The sequence below is a fragment of the Neolamprologus brichardi genome, chromosome 22, assembly GCF_056152115.1.
Source record: "Neolamprologus brichardi isolate AB-2024 chromosome 22, ASM5615211v1, whole genome shotgun sequence".
Taxonomy (NCBI): domain Eukaryota; kingdom Metazoa; phylum Chordata; class Actinopteri; order Cichliformes; family Cichlidae; genus Neolamprologus; species Neolamprologus brichardi.
Window position 1 is genome coordinate 33,923,693 of NC_142124.1, and position 13,840 is coordinate 33,937,532.

A 13,840-nucleotide genomic window follows, 5' to 3' on the forward strand; every position below is an offset into this window, starting at 1 on the left:
GTGTGGTTTCCTGGAGAGTCCAGGATGTGGACTTGAAACTCTGAGGTCAGTCAGCATGTTTTAGTTGTGCTGAGATGAATATGATGTGAAAGTTGTGCTGACACTAAACTGCAGACATCAGGCTGATATTATACTGATCCACACTGAGGATCTTCATGGTAAAGTCTGTTTTCTTCTTCTCTGGTTTAGTCCATTGACTGCAGCAGAACAATGTTCACATTTCAAACCTTCAAAGAAGAAGAAAAATCCTCCACTGGATAATTCACTGTGAAACTCTCCATCTCTTCATTCCACCTTAAAGTCTGTGTGACACTGAAATCCAAAGCAAAATGTTTGTTTGCTTTACAGACAGCAGTCCAACACAAACATACACACATCATCCAAAACACAGTCCAACATCCAAATCTCCTCCACTGCCAGCATGAATGATGGGAAAGAGAAGGAGGAACACTCTGACATTCAGGGTTAGAATGAGTTTCATGAAGCAGACTGTGAAGATCAAAGCTGCATTAGAAAGCTTACATGAATGAATGAGTGGACAGAAGTGGACAGAGATCATCTGAAGCACTTCAAAGGCTTTAAATCAGCACATTTCTCTTTATTCTTTATCAACTCTGTTAGTTTCTCTCAGTTTTCTGTGGAATGAAGCTAACAGCAGGCTAATAAGATGCTGACCAATAGGTTTCTATTAAAGGTTGTAATTTGTATATGAAAAAGTGCTTTGGCTCAGCAGGGATCAGCTTACAGGTAGAATACAGCTGCTGGATGGGATTAGCATGTCATAGCTATCTACCAAACTGCTAACTGGGGGATTTCAGGCCATCTATGGATCATTTTTGCTAACTGTTTATTCAGCTTAGGCTCACAGGGCTGCAGCCTGTGCCCTAGCTGTCATAGGGCAAGAGGCGTGGTCCACCTGCACAGGTGAGCAGTCCATCACAGGGCCAACAGAGAGAGACAGAAAAGCACTCTCTCACATCCACACCTACAGCCAATTTAGAAGCACCAATGAACCTAAGCAGCATTTCATTGGACTGTGGGAGAACATCCAACCTCCACAGAAAGGCCAACAAGCTTCAACCTACAACCTTCTTGCTTTAAGGCACTAGTGCGAACCACTTTCCCCCATTTCAGCCCAAATCCTGCATCTTCCTGTTTCTGACTCCAGGCCAGCTCCACTAACACTTTCTCATCAGACACTGCCACCTAGTGGAGGAAGTCTTAGTTCCATTTGAAGCTTCAGATTCCAGTTAGTTCCTTTACAAAGAGGTGGAGGTGGTGGGGCCACAGCACCATCATCACTGAGGGCCATAGGACACTTAACCTTTGTTTCCATATGCTGGGAACTTCCTGTTGTTCCAAGGAGGACTGGAAAATGTGTGAAAATCTCCCAGTCAGTTCCTCACAGCACACTTCAATCATTTCCTTCCCACAGCATCAGGACCAGGGCTTTTTCTCTCTTTGGTCCCACTAAGAGATTTCCACACAAACACCTCATCAGTGGGACTCTCAGAGCTACCAGCCCTTTGCTACAATCACAAAGCTCTTCATTGAAATCAATGATATCAAAGCTGGAATCAAATGAGTCCAAGTCTTCTGCTGATTCAGCATCACATTCATCTTTGCTCCTTGTTCTGCATCCCCACCATGGTCTTCATTCCTTTCCAAGCCAGCCTTGAGTGTCCTTTATTCAGCTCATCCTCTGCTTTACTTTTACACCTGATTTTAGCTGCTTTATCTCTCTTTCAACAAGTTTCTGTGCCTCAATCTTTTTCTTCTCTCCCTCATAACAAGACAGCTTCTTCTGCCTGAGAACATGTTGGAGTGATTTACTAATCCAGGGCTGCTTATTGGGGAAAATACTTCCTGTTTCCAAAGTAATCCCCATTTTTCCCAGAAAGAAATGTCAGTAGAAATCGATGATCTAAGTGAGAACATGAGCCTTTAAAAAGTCCCAGTGGGTGCAGTCAAAGCAGTCCCTCAGTCCCAGTATAGAGTCTTTGGTCCAGACTGGAACAACTGTGTGCCCAGTTTGAGCTCTCTTCAGTGCTGTGACCTGACAGACCCAGAGGGGCCATCACATCACATTTAGAAGCTCCCCTAATGGAGCCACAACACATGTCCAATACTTAGTCTGTCTTGTTGGACCAACTGGAAGAAATGATTCAAGGACTTAGTCACAGAACAGAGATTCAAATCTCCAAAATCCAACTGGCTGCATCAGGACATATAGTCGGAAACTCTGCACAGTTTCCTGTTTGAAGCTGCTTCCTGTTGGCTTCAGCTGTTTGGAGTTTCCATTTTCTAAACTTCTATATTCTGAACCTTCTTCAGCTCTGAACAGATGATGAAACACTGAATGATTTCAAGCTCACACTTTGTCTAATAAACTTACATCTTTCATTCTTTACACAGATTGTGGAGCTGTGGTTTGTCAAAAATCAGCTGTGATTATCTGGCAGCAGCACTGAAGTCCAACCCCTCCCATCTGAGAGAGCTGGAGCTGAGCTCCAACTACAACCTGCAGGATTCAGGAGTGAAGCATCTGTGTGGTTTCCTGGAGAGTCCAGGATGTAAACTTGAAACTCTGGGGTCAGTCAGCATGTTTTAGTTGTGCTGAGATGAATATGATGTGAAAGTTGTGCTGACACTAAACTGCAGCCATCAGGCTGATATTATACTGATCCACACTGAGGATCTTCATGGTAAAGTCTGTTTTCTTCTTCTCTGGTTTAGTCCATTGACTGCAGCAGAACAATGTTCACATTTCAAACAGTGATACTCAACGTATGGCCCGCGGCCCACACGCGGCCTGCCCACCTTTCCTGATTCAGAGAGAGGGGACCCTGATTAACTGTGTAGCTTCTTCCTCACAGTTCTAAGTATCAGACACAACAATGAATAATCCACAGCTGACTGTCTTTAGCAGGTCAAAGGTCACGGCACACAGCGGACAGTGGGAAATATTATAATTGTGATCATTTATCAGCACATATCCATATGCATAAAACAAAGCTGACACTGTGAGACTTGATCAGAGGTGTGATCATCACAGCAGAGGCCTTTGTGTCAAAGTCACTGAGGATCAAACAGAAACACATGAAGCAGATTTTCCTGTTCTGGCTTTTTATAGCAGATAACCTTCAAAATATTCTGCAGTCGATCAAAAACTGAAGCAAACCATGAATCAACATGTGAACATGAGCTGATGCTGCTGAAGTGAAGCAAAGTTACAGAGGTTTGATTACAGACACAGCTGAGAGTTTGTAATCTGTCATCATTTTAAAAGGTTTAAATTTCTTCAGTATTGAACAGCAGAAATGAGGCTTTGTTTTCAGAGGCCGACAGCAGTGAACACAACAGCAGACTGGTGCGTAATAAGCAGTGAATGATGCAGAAAACAGATTTTTGAAGGTAAACTGTTCTTGAAGTACACTGAGAGAGAGAGAGCTGTGCAGGAAGTAAACGTCAAAGTCAGAGAGAATTCATGACGATGTTCATCAAACGTGAAGCGTAGTTTGGATCTTCTTTTGCTGCTGGTTCAGTCAGTTTTGGTTGGAGACAGATGAAACCTGCAGCTTCAGGATCTGTGAGCTGTCCACTTTCAGCCCCGACGGCGTGTCCGTGTACGTGCCGTCGAGTGAACGATCCACGCTCTGTGTTTCCATCTTTGTGTGTTTAGCTGCTCTCATTTACTGTTTTATGTGTTTGGTTGTTGTTGAAATACTTTTGGGAGCTTTAACCTGAGATTCTGGCAAAATACATTTATATTAAACATCGATTCAGGATTGAATGAATCAACATCGTTTTATTCAAATTAAAACCATTTAAATAGGAAAATCCATTTTTTTACAGCCGCCTCTAATGCTGGGTAATGTCAGCTGGTCCATGTGCAGCTGGCTGTGAGGCTCAGGGAGCGTCTACAAAGTGCAACACTGAAAGAACATCATCCATAAATATTGAGTAATAACTGGACTCTCATACAGCGAGACTCAAATGCCTTTAAACATCAGCTTATCCTGCTGATCCAAGTCCAACACTGAGTTTGTAAAAACATGTTTGTCAATCATTTTATTTGGTTTCTGAGGAAAATGATTCAATAACTTGCTGCTAATACACAACATTTCATCATATTTCCTCATAGCCCTCTTTTGTCTGACCATTTGATCCCATTTTAATTTGCAATAAAGGATCCACAGAGTTTGGTGACAATAATGATAGTAGATGTTTGTGTGATGGAAGCAAATGAGTGTGTGATGTTCTTTCAGTGTTGCACTTTGTAGACACTCCCTGAGCACTGGTCTCACAGCCAGCTGCACATAGAGACCAGTGTTGTTAGTCCAGGTCAGAAGATGACTTGTTGGAATGAAAATGAGCTTGTAGTTTGTCTGCTTTAATAATGTGACTGGAAAAAGGTGTTGGACTTCAAATATGTCCATTTCTTTCACACTTCACCTTTAAAAGTGAAGCCTTGTGGTTCCTGGAAGGAAAAACACGACTTTTTCAAGTCTTTGTCCTGTTTTTATGAGAAATGTACGACTTTAATGTGAAACATTCAGAGTTTTTGTTGTTGTTGTGTTTGTTTGAAGCTGCTTCCTGTTTGCAAAATCCAACTGGCTGCATCAGGACATATAGTCTGAAACTCTGCACAGTTTCCTGTTTGAAGCTGCTTCCTGTTGGCTTCAGCTGTTTGGAGTTTCCATTTTCTAAACTTCTACATTCTGAACCTTCTTCAGCTCTGAACAGATGATGAAACACTGAATGATTTCAAGCACTTTGTCTAATAAACTTACATCTTTCATTCTTTATACAGATTGAAGAACTGTGGTTTGTCAAAGATCAGCTGTGACTATCTGGCAGCAGCACTGAAGTCCAACCCCTCCCATCTGAGAGAGCTGGACCTACAACTTAACAACCTGAAGGATCCAGATGTGAAGCAGCTGTCTGATCTTCAGCAGAGTCCAGACTACAGACTGGAGACTCTGAGGTCAGTAGAGTGATGGAGTGAGTGGGTGGTGCTGTCAGCAGTATTGTACTAAACACAGTCAGTATGAAACAAAGATCCAGTGTTTCCTGTAAAGCTGCAGCTTCTCAGTGAAGCTGTGAGAGGAGAACGGTGACAGGCTTCAGGATTGGACACAAACACTTCCTGTTTCTGCCTTTTTGTCACCTTTATGGTCACCATAGTAATGGCTGACACGCTCTGATCAAACACTGTCAACAGCCAATCAGCTCTCTGAACAAAGCAGCACGCAGACCAATGACTGCATTGATTTCCAAGTTTAAAGCAGTGAAGAACACAGTCTGTAGGTGAGGAAGAATTTAGTGAGAGCAGATGTTTGGATGGAATTCCTCCAGTTAACAGCTGGAACGTCCATCTGGATTGTTGGGCTTGTTGTTGGGGTTCCTACAGAGCTCAGAGTGGACACACCAAGGTTCTTCTAATGAATGAAAGTCCAAACTCAAACTAGGAGGGAAAAACATTTCCATCAACTTCAATAAAAATCCAAAGATTAGAGAAAGTGAAGCAACAATGAGTCCTAGTACAGTCCCAGCACTGAAGTCCCTGCTGCTCTTTATACTGGATGTGCTGCATCACTGACTGACAGCTGATGAAGAGTCTCTGGAAACACTCGTTTATCTCCTCTGCTCTTCCTTCTTCTCTCTGCAGGTGGTGATGATGGTAAACAGGACGGTGTGTGTGCTGAGAGAGGAGCAGCTGTGTCCTGATGATCCAGAGAGGTTGAAGCAGCAGCAGCTTGTGTGTAGAGACGCTCTGACTGGGCCATGTTACTGGGAGGTGGAGAGGAGAGCTTCATCCAGCAGTGACTGACAGAGGAATGAAGTGCAGATGACTGTCAGTGCTGCAGAGTGAACTGCTCTGAGAACAGCTCCACTGTCAGACACAATGTAGAGTCCAGCATCATCCCTGTGTGTCCCTCTGGATCTGACAGAGGATCATCAGTGTATCTGGACTGCTCTGCTGCTGCTCTGTCCTTCTACAGTCTCTGCACAGTCTCTGTCTGACTCTGGCTTCAGACCCTCCTGGATCAAACTCACCTGGAAAGACTTTCAAACATCACTCAATAGATTTGAATACAGAATATATTTGATATATACTGTAGATGTACTGTAGAGTTGCAGTTTGTCACTTGTAAATACAGTCTGTGAGCAGCTATGAGATGAAAGATCTTTCTAGAAACACGAAATGTTTTGTCTCTTCTGTTGCTTTTTCATATATTTCCACAACATTAATATTGATCCCACCTGTCTCACCTGTTTCATGCTTTTATACATAATAACAGGACACGTGTGATCTGAGCGCTGCTGTGGTTGCTGTGCTGCACGTCTTCATTTAGATAACAGAGACATCTAGTGGTTCAGAGGGAGAACTGCAGGAGGTGGAGCTGTGTTTCAGCATGGAAAACTTTTTTATTTTTATCTTTTAGGCGCAGATACAAATATGACAAGTATCAGTGTACGATACAAAAGGTCAAATCAGTTAGCAGAGGGAACAGTGATCACACAGCAATGTAAGAATAGAAACATAACAGTGAATCTGGACATGTATACAGATGGAAGCAAACAAACAGGATGTAACACTACATTAAAGCCACAAATGGAAAGAAAACAAACCCAAAGGAAAATATGTTTGATCTCAGGAATCCAAATGAGATGCTTTAGAGCACGGGTCGGCAACCCTGGGCACGCGTGTTACAACTGCCACGTGAAGGGTTAACTGATGGCACGCCCATAGCTGGACTGGCCATCGGGCATACCGATGGTGATTTTTCGTTTTTATGAGCCGATGATGTTTTTTTTATTTTTTTGTAACGGTATAAACAATGAAAGGTGGTGGATTGGCCGGATGCTGGTCGATGTGTAAAAATAAGTCAGTTGTTTGGTGGTGGCTATGGCGGAGCTTCCACAGAGGCAGCAGGTGGATGAGGGAAAGGGGAGGTAGGAGGAGCAGAGACCCGAGGCGGCTTCAGGTAAGAAGTTATGAGCTGCAGTCTATCTGGGTCAGATATAAACCAAGTTTAGGTGGAGTTTATTTTCCTTGTGCTGACTTTTTACAGTCAGTTACAATAACTCGTACTGCTACTAGCTAGCATGACGGAGTTTCTATACAGCTGGGTGGGTGCTATGATGCTACTGATAGTGAACTTTACAGTGGCTTGCAAAAGTATTCGGCCCCTTTGAACTTTCCCACATTTTGTCACATTACAGCCACAAACATGAATCAATTTTATTGGAATTCCACGTGAAAGACCAACACAAAGTGGTGAACACGTGAGAAGTGGAACGAAAATCATACATGATTCCAAACATTTTTTACAAATAAATAACTGCAAAGTGGGGTGTGCGTAATTATCGTGTCATGGAAAAACACACTGCCATCAACTCCTGTTTTGTTTTTGTCAAAATCACTGTAATATAATCACTGTACCTTTATATACATGCGACTTATATTAATGCTGCTGCCCTCTTGTGGCTAAAGTGTAATTATGTTATTGTTATTAGGGAAAACATTTGAGAGTAACATGCCAAATGAGTCAGCACTTTGGCTTTAGCTCAAGAAATCCTCATTTTTATGTAAATGTCATCAGTTATAGTTGCGTGTATTCATTATCATAATTTAACCTTTAATAATGATGTCCTAAATTGATTTTATGTAAACTAGGCAATAATTTTATGGTTGTATTAAATAGAGATGGCACGATACCACCTTTTTATGTCCGATACCGATACCGATATCATAAATTTGGATATCTGCCGATACCGATATGAATCCGATATAGTGTGTTTTTTAATCAATAAAACGTTTTTTTTAATATCTTGTTGCATTTTGTATAAGTTCATACTCAAGTTTAAATAAATAACAACACTAAAGCTATTCTGTTATACCTGTATGTAAAAAATACACTGCACCCAAAATATTTCATAGTTCAGCAACACTGATCAATCTAATAAACTTAAACCTGCACCATCCTCCCAATTCTGGTATTTTAAAGAGTACTTAGCAGAAATATTAAGCAACCTAACTAATAGGGTTAATGCAAACTCCCAGCAAAAAAAAAAAAAAGAAAAAAGCTCACCTCATGAGCCCCCACCTCATGATGCTTAATCGATGTAATCAAATTTAATTTGATGCAGGGGGGAAATGCACAAAAATAAATTATTTTTCAAGAATAATTAAATAGATTCAACATCTTTCTTCAACAGAACTGCAGACTGCACAGATGGTACCTTCCCAAAGGAAAAAGTGCTATAGCTTACTAGGGTATATTAGACTTAACAGTTATTATCTACAGTAATGGACTTCTATATATTTTACATCAGATTAAAACTTTGGGTGTAAGAGTCAGACAATTATTTTTAAAAGCTAGACATTTTAAATGAGAATAAGAAAGAAAAGTATGTCTTTGTGCCCCCTTTTCCCTGTTCATGCCCTATCGGCCCCCCTGGCTAAACTTTGCTAGATCCGCCCCTGCACAGTTACCAGCAGTCAGCTACGTAGAAAACGATCCTGGTGTAGAAAATAATATTAAATAAATTCTAACAACAGCTTATCAAGCTTAATAGTGCTGATGTTGTTCAGCCGCTGGTTTCCTCTTTCTGGTGAGAAGTGGGCCAAAAACTAAGAAGAGAGACGGACTTGCAACAGAAAAGCCGATCAGCTGATCATTAAGCAGTTTCACGATTGAAGTAGCAGCAGGAGAGAGAGAGAGAGAGAGAGAGAGGCAGTCGCTCCATATATCGGTTGTTAAGCTTAACACGGGAATGCTTTACAGACATTCAGAGATGAACTTACACACTTGCTTTACTTCTCTCTGGGAAAACTTCCTTGGAGATGAAATGCTGGTTTGCTAGCAGGCTACAAATACACACAGCCGCTCTGATGCACACTGCTGCGACGTGCTACGGTTATGAGCCGAGTTACGCTGTTTAGCAAGTTTTGTGAGGTGCTTTTTTGATATTTAATGGATCGGATTACATTTTTTATTTCTCGCCGATATCCGATCCAGTAATTTGGGTCAGTATCGGACCGATACTGATACGTAATATCGGATCGGTCCATCTCTAGTATTAAATAAAGACATCACTAATGAATTAACTATTTCAGTAATTAATTTAAAAAATGTACATAATTAATTAAAGAAATATATTAATAATGAATTATCCATTAATTTCATTTAAAATGTTTCATTATTTGTTTATATACAATTCAAATGAGTTAATTACATTTTTAATCAATTATTGGTTTGTTTTCTATTTTAATTATTTTACTGACACATTTAATGAATTATTTAATGATGTATTTATTTAATTCACGTTGCTACTCCTGGCCCTGCATCAGTTTTCATAAATACATTTTATTTGTCAGCTTCACCCATCAAAGTCAGGGGGCGGGGTTAATGCTGATCAAGTCAAAACCATTGCTTTGGTCTGGTGGGCGTTCTTTTAGTGGGCTTTTCTGTCACGGCCTGCGTGGCAGACTATGATGAGGGGAAGGAGGACCCAAATGCTGGACTCTTTGATGAGGTCAGTGCATTTATTTACAGTGATGCAAAATATTCCAAACAACAATAAATCCCCAGTGCGTTCCCGACTCTGACATTCAATTCAATTCAATTCAATTCAATTTTATTTATATAGCGCCAAATCACAACAAAAGTCGCCTCAAGGTGCTTCATAGATACAGAGAAAAACCCAACAATCATATGACCCCCTATGAGCAAGCACTTTGGCGACAGTGGGAAGGAAAAACTCCCTTTTAACAGGAAGAAACCTCCGGCAGAACCAGGCTCAGGGAGGGGCGGCCATCTGCTGCGACCGGTTGGGGTGAGAGAAGGAAGACAGGATAAAGACATGCTGTGGAAGAGAGACAGAGATTAATAACAGATACGATTCAATACAGAGAGGTCTGTTAATACATAGTGAGTGAGAAAGGTGACTGGAAAGGAAAAACTCAATGCATCATGGGAATCCCCCGGCAGCCTACATCTATTGCAGCATAACTAAGGGAGGATTCAGGGTCACCTGGTCCAGCCCTAACTATATGCTTTAGCAAAAAGGAAAGTTTTAAGCCTAATCTTAAAAGTAGAGATAGTGTCTGTCTCCCGAATCCAAACTGGAAGCTGGTTCCACAGAAGAGGGGCCTGAAAACTGAAGGCTCTCCCTCCCATTCTACTTTTAAATACTCTAGGAACAACAAGTAGGCCTGCAGAGCGAGAGCGAAGTGCTCTAATAGGGTGATATGGTACTACAAGGTCATTAAGATAAGATGGGGCCTGATTATTTAAGAGCTTGTATGTGAGGAGCAGGATTTTGAATTCAATTCTGGATTTAACAGGAAGCCAATGAAGGGAAGCCAAAACAGGAGAAATATGCTCTCTCTTTCTAGTCCCTGTCAGTACTCTTGCTGCAGCATTTTGGATTAACTGAAGGCTTTTCAGTGAGTTTTTTGGACATCCTGATAATAATGAATTGCAGTAGTCCAGCCTGGAAGTAATAAATGCATGAACTAGTTTTTCAGCGTCACTCTGAGACAGGATATTTCTAATTTTAGAGATGTTGCGCAAATGGAAGAACGCAGTCTTACATATTTGTTTAATATGTGCGTTGAAGGACATATCCTGGTCAAAAATGACTCCAAGGTTCCTCACAGTGTTACTGGAGGCCAAGGTAATGCCATCCAGAGTAAGAATCTGGTTAGATACCAAATTTCTAAGCTTTTCAGCGCCGAGTACAATGACCTCAGTTTTATCTGAGTTGAGAAGCAGAAAGTTAGTGGCCATCCAAGTTTTTATGTCTTTAAGACATTCCTGCAGTTTAACTAATTGGTGTGTGTTATCTGGCTTCATGGACAGATAGAGCTGGGTGTCATCTGCATAGCAGTGAAAATGTATGCTATGTCTTCTAATGATGCTGCCTAGGGGAAGCATGTATAATGTAAACAGAATTGGTCCTAGCACTGAACCCTGTGGAACTCCATAATTAACCTCAGTGTGTGAAGAGGACTCTCCATTTACATGCACAAATTGGAGTCTATTAGATAGATATGATACAAACCACTGCAGTGCAATACCTGTAATACCTACAGCATGTTCTAATCGCTCTAATAGGATATTATGGTCAACAGTATCGAACGCTGCACTGAGGTCTAGCAGGACAAGCACAGAGATGAGTCCACTGTCAGAGGCCATAAGAAGATCATTTGTAACCTTCACTAAAGCTGTTTCTGTGCTGTGATGAGCTCTGAAACCTGACTGAAACTCTTCAAATAAACCATTCCTCTGCAGATGATCTGTTAGCTGTTTGACAACTACTCTTTCAAGGATTTTTGATATGAAAGGAAGGTTGGAGATTGGCCTATAATTAGCTAAGACTGCTGGGTCTAGAGATGGCTTTTTGAGTAAAGGTTTAACTGCAGCCACCTTGAAGGCCTGTGGTACATAGCCGATTATTAGAGATAGGTTGATCATATATAAGATCGAAGAATTAATCAATGGCAGAACTTCTTTGAGCAGTTTTGTAGGAATGGGGTCTAAAAGACACGTTGATGGTTTGGAGGAAGTAATTATTGAAGTTAACTCAGAAAGATCGATTGGAAAAAAAGAGTCTAACTTAACATCAATGGAATTTCAAGTAGCTGTAGATAATATTACATCTGTGGGATGATTATTGGTAATTTTTTCTCTAATGATAAAAATTTTATTTGTGAAGAAGTTCATGAAGTCATCACTAGTTAACGTTAAAGGGATGGTTGGCTCAAAAGAGCTCTGGCTTTTTGTCAGCCTGGCTACAGTGCTGAAGAGAAACCTGGGGTTGTTCTTATTTTCTTCAATCAGTGACGAATAGTAAGCTGTTCTGGCTTTGCGGAGGGCTTTCTTATAAAGAAACAAACTGTTTCTCCAGGCTAAATGATGATCCTCTAAATTTGTGACACGCCATTTCCTCTCCAGATTACGAGTCGTCTGCTTGAGGGTACGTGTTTGAGAATTATACCACGGGGTCATGTACTTCTGATTAGAGACCTTAGTTTTCACTGGAGCTACAGTATCCAGAGTCGTACGTAGTGAGGAGGTGAAATTATTAACAAGATAATCGACCTCTGTTGGGGTAGCGTTCAGATAGCTGCTCTGCTCTGTGTTGGTACAGGGCATTGACGATGATAACAGTGGCTGGATTATATTCTTAAACTTAGTTACAGCGCTTTCAGAAAGACATCTACTTTGATAAAGTCCACTCTCCACTGCTGCGTAATCAATTATTGTAAATGTAAATGTTATCAAGAAATGATCAGACAGGAGAGGGTTTTCAGGAAACACTGTTAAATGTTCAGTTTCTATGCCATATGTTAAAACCAGATCTAGAGTGTGATTAAAGTGGTGGGTGGGTTCTTTTACATTTTGAGAGAAACCAATTGAGTCTAACAACAGATTAAATGCCATGTTGAGGCTGTCATTTTTAGCATCTACATGGATGTTAAAATCACCCACAATAATTATTTTATCTGAGCTCAGAACTAAATCAGATATAAAGTCTGAGAAATCAGACAGAAACTCTGTGTAAGGCCCAGGTGGACGATAGATGATAACAAGTAAGACTGGTTTCTGAGTTACACAGCTGGGGTGGATAATGTTAAGCATCAGGCTTTCAAATGAATTAAAAGTCTGTCTTGGTCTTTCATTAATTAATAGACTGGTGTGAAAAATTGCTGCCACACCGCCCCCTCGACCTGTGCTTCGAGATTTCTGGTAGTTAGAATGACTCGGGGGTGTTGATTCATTTAAGCTAACATAATCATCCTGCTGCAACCAGGTTTCTGTAAGGCAGAGTAAATCAATTTGATGATCATTTATTAAGTCATGTACTAACAGAGACTTGGAGGAGAGAGACCTAATATTTAATGATCCACATTTCACTGTTTTACTCTTTGGTTCAGATGTGGATACTGTATTGTTCTTTCTTTGTAAATGTTTAAGTTGTTTGTTGCTGGTTTTTAGTTTGTTTTTTGTCTTTTTGGAAGCAGACACAGTCCCTATGGAGATGGGTTTTTGGGGGGGTAGCAGGAGGAGAGAAGCTGCAGAGAGGCGTGTAAGACTGCAACTCTGCTTCCTGGTCCCAACTCTGGATAGTCATGTTTTGAGGGGTTTAATAAATTTGTCCATATTTCATGTCCTCTTGCCAGTGTTAGTGTTCTTTGTCTCCGCTCCTCAGTGTCTGAGCACCCCGTGCTCGCTGCCCTCTCGTCTCCACACTCCTCCTGGGGAATAAAGAAGAGGCAGCCGTCAGCAACGCCACAATGCGGCACACTAACCTTAACTAACTTGCCAAGAGACTAACGTGAAGTTACGCAATGATCCAGCATCGGAGAGAGCTCCACCACACTCCTAAGTAGCTCCTCTGACGAGGCTTGATCAGCTGCAGGTGTGAGTAATTCTCCTCCACAGGTGTGGCCAGGCTCCTGGCTGACACACCCACACACACACACCTAGATACACAAACATGGAAACAGGAGACAGCAGCACCAAAAACACACATGTCCATAACTTCTTACAGGCCCTGGGTCACCCAGACCCCGGTCCCATGACAATTTCTCAAAGCTAAGTAGGCCTACACACCAGGGTTTGGACATGTGTGGACCCAAACTATACTTAAACTTTACCCTTTCTTGTGTGTCACCAAATACACTTTAATATCTTCTAGACAAGAATGTAGTGGCATCATCTTTAACCTCCTAAGACCCGAACTCCTCCGTGGCATTCATTTTTAATTTCTCTTTGATATTTGGGCTGATTGGGACCTGATGAATGTAAAAACAAAGAATTAC